Source organism: Frankliniella occidentalis, unplaced genomic scaffold (genome assembly GCF_000697945.3).
Source record: "Frankliniella occidentalis isolate FOCC.00 unplaced genomic scaffold, Focc_3.1 Scaffold1, whole genome shotgun sequence".
NCBI classification, from domain to species: Eukaryota; Metazoa; Arthropoda; class Insecta; order Thysanoptera; family Thripidae; genus Frankliniella; species Frankliniella occidentalis.
The window spans coordinates 4846669-4850044 of NW_026267131.1; the positions used below are offsets into that span (position 1 = coordinate 4846669).

The window sequence follows — 3376 nt, forward strand, 5'->3', positions numbered from 1 at the left end:
TAACTGGAGTTTTAGAACACTGAAACTACCATATAGACACACTTGAAACCCTACTTCTGACTAAGACTCCCATGAACTCTATCTGCATTATAAGTTGGGAAAAAACTTAGAAAACTGATGCAGTCAAAAGTGTAGATCCTTCCACCCGGGAAAGACTACGTCCACCGAATGCAGGCATGTTTTCCTTGTACAGCCGCCTGTCTCTGTCTCTCCCATTGTATCTGTATCTACCCCTCTCTCCTGCAGTGCACAAGCTGTGTACCGATTTACATGACGCCCCCCACCCCTTTTCCCCTCTCCGTGTCTGTTTAGCTCTCGCTGCTGATTTCGGCCCCACCGCTCGCCACAGAGCAACACATGAGCGAGGCCCTGAATGCGGTCGGGACAAAGCCAGGCACTCGGACAATAGGCGGCACCTGCGCTCGCCCAAGTGTGCTCGTGCGAGTGTAAGCGAGAGAGAGGAAGAGGAAGGGGAGGGGGGGCCGTTCGCGAATGCATTTCAGGAGGTCAGTAGGCCAAAGAACGGCCTCGAACCACGGTGCTCTGTGATAAGTGCACGCACGTACACACGTTTTGTTTGGTCTGATCGACGATGCACAACAACGCACTTCGTTACTTTCAAACAACTGACATCCCGCCTGATTGTTGGGTTCCAGTTCCTGACCAAAACAGACCCAAAATTTTCAGCTGCATCCGCAATAAGGGAGAGTAACACCACGAGCAGGGAAAAGAGAAGAGGGGGAGGGGGGGGGGGAGGCGCTTACCTCCTGCACCCAGGCTGCCCGCTGGGCCCATTGTGCCGACGGAGAAATTCCCTCCTCGTTTATTCTGAAAACAGAGTGCCAAATTAAAATCCCCATTAAGTGTTGTCCGGCAATTTGCGCGGTGCAGGAGGTTGGGGAGAGGGGGCGCGGGAGCGCGGGGGGGTGAGGGTAGAAGAGGGAGGTGCAAACGACTCTCAACGAATGCAGGGGGTGTCGTTTACGCGGGTAACAAATACGGTACCTTGCACCTCCACCCAGCTCAGCAAGAGGGAGCACCACCGGCGGTCTGCGGATATATAATTACAGAGACGGGGAGAGATTTGAAAACAAGATCAGCTCACCAAAGAGGTAATTACTGAAAGGGAAAAGAGGGCGAGAGAGGCGCGGAGGGAGTGAGATACGGCAGAGTCGTGCCGCGCCACAGTCGTGCTGCCCGTGACCCTGCAGACTCTCCCCGACTAACGATTTGGAGAAGTGAAACCGTCTGCCAGGTTTCCTTTTACCGCACTAGGAAATCTGGCAAGCGGTTCAGCCGTGTGCTGTGTGTTTTTATTTTTATCAGCACATGACCCTCTATCAGTAAACTTCAAACAAAATGTTTCCGCGAAAAGGACAAAGCGACCAGTTCAATGTCTGCATCAGGTAACTAAAAAACTGAGCTCTGCAGAAAATATCCCAGGTCACACTGTCGCGCGTTTGCCGGCCGAGAGGAGTTTTCCGTAACACTTCGACGAAGTGAGGAGGGGAGGAGGGGGGGGGGACGAGAAAGGGGGTTATAGCGGGGGCGAGAGAGGGAGCGAGGAGGACCGGGGACGAGGAGGACGGGCAGGTCCGCATAACCGCTCTAGCCAAGCAAACATTTGAACAAAAACCGCCGCGGGCAAATATTATGTGGCGCAGACGCAAACATTAGGGGTTGGCCGCAAATTATTTCGATTGCATACGTGTGTATTTGTGTGTGTGTGTGTGTGTACGTATGTTTAAGGAGAAAGAATTATATTACGCGGTAAATTATCTCATATTCTGTTATTTTGTGGGTCGTTTATTTATTTTTCGAAACGTGAGTCATCTTTTGCTCTGGGACAGGGAAAGAGAGAGAGAGAGAGAGAGAGAGAGAGAGAGAGAGAGAGAGAGAGAGAGAGAGAGAGAGAGAGAGAGAGAGAGAGAGAGAGAGAGAGAGAGAGAGAGAGAGAGAGCACTTCAACTGTGTTAACACACTCACGTCATTCATGTGTAGATAGAGCAGGGCGATGGAGGGGGATAGCACGTGGGGAAGGGGACTAAAAGCAAAGGTGAACGGCAGGTGCGACGAAACGGAAAGAGAGAGAGAAAGGGAAAGAGAGGGGGGGGGCGGAGCGAGGGACGAAAGGGGTGGTGTCTGAGAGCAAAAGTGGAGATGGATTGAAGGGAAAGAAACGGTAGGTAACGCTCGCGAGTCGAGGAGACAAGAGGAAGTAGAGGGGGCCGGTATAGCGCGGGCGGGAGGGTGGCGAGTTCACGAGCCATTTGGCACTCGGACCGTCGCCCACATCCAGCAGCGACAAGCCCACACGGCGCGCGGCGGAAAAAGGGCTAAAGTTGTTCAGCGCGCTTCTCTCTCTCTCTCTCTCTCTCTCTCCCTCTCTCCCTCCCCCCCTCTCCCTCCGGTACGAGGAGGGGTGGCTGCATTTCTAACACTCTCCTAGCACTCGCTGAGCTGGCCCGACCGCTGCCAGCGATGGAAACGATTTCGTCAAGTACCAGCCGCGTCGCATCGGGCACCCGAGTGAGGGGTGACCGACCAAGGTTGAGCAAGGGTAGGGCAAGAGAAGGTGGGGTGGGACGGGGTGGGGCGTCGTCGTGTTGTAAGCCCCATAGCACCGCCGAACCAATCGCGTCACGCACGAGCAGGCTGACCCGCGTGGCACAACAGCTGACTGCACTTCACATGCAAACGACGAAACAACGCGAGAAAAAACAAAACGTAACCAAAGTTGTAGACGCAATGACCGCTAACCTGCACGCTTACTAGCGAGCATACCACCAATAGAATGGTAACCAAGCTTTTTATTGTTGACAAGGTTAAATCCATTTTAATTGAAACGAGAAACATGAATGCGAAGTCTTCCGGCAACGGTTTTCTTACTTCCGTCTCTTGACTGGGTTTAACTCCAAAGTGTCGGGTGGAAGCAAGCGGCGGCCGCGGAATTCGTACTTTGCAGACCGGCGCGGCGGCGGCTCCGCACACCGCATTGCGGGCTCGAAGCAGACCGCCGCCGCCGCCACCGCTGAGCGAGTCACGGGTCGTTTCACCCCGCTTTCAGCTCAAGTGTAGCCGATTACGACCTGCATGTTACGGACCGCGCCTCGCCACGCCCCGCCGCGACAGGCCTGACCTCACGCGGCGCCGCGCCATCTTGTTCACATCCATCAAGGCTCGGCTGGTGAAATTGTCGCGCAGAGCCGCCCCCCGGCCCCGCCACACGCATGAAAGATTGCGCGGGTCGCAAACGTATCGGAGCAAGGGCAGTGACGCAAACTCGAAAAAAAAGCGTTATCTAGAATTGAAGAGGGAGGATGGCCTTGACTAAGTTTACGTGAAAATCATGTTGAAATTATCAATTATAGTTTTA

At 54.0% G+C, this 3376-nt stretch overlaps 2 protein-coding genes across 5 annotated transcripts in view; one reads left to right on the forward strand and one right to left on the reverse strand.

The window, feature by feature from the left end:
• LOC113217307 (maternal protein exuperantia) overlaps positions 1-3376 on the forward strand; it is a 542899-nt gene that overhangs the window by 216121 nt on the left and 323402 nt on the right. The gene's annotated exons all lie outside the window — the stretch shown is intronic.
• Positions 1-3376, reverse strand: part of LOC113217316 (lachesin-like) — a 306348-nt gene that overhangs the window by 145726 nt on the left and 157246 nt on the right. Inside the window, exon 3 of one of the 4 annotated variants that reach the window (XM_052271118.1) lies at positions 765-828. The exons of the other annotated variants lie outside the window; for them this stretch is intronic. The gene's annotated coding sequence lies outside the window, so the exon portion shown is untranslated. The remainder of the gene's footprint in view (positions 1-764; positions 829-3376) is intronic. 4 annotated transcript variants of the gene reach the window in all.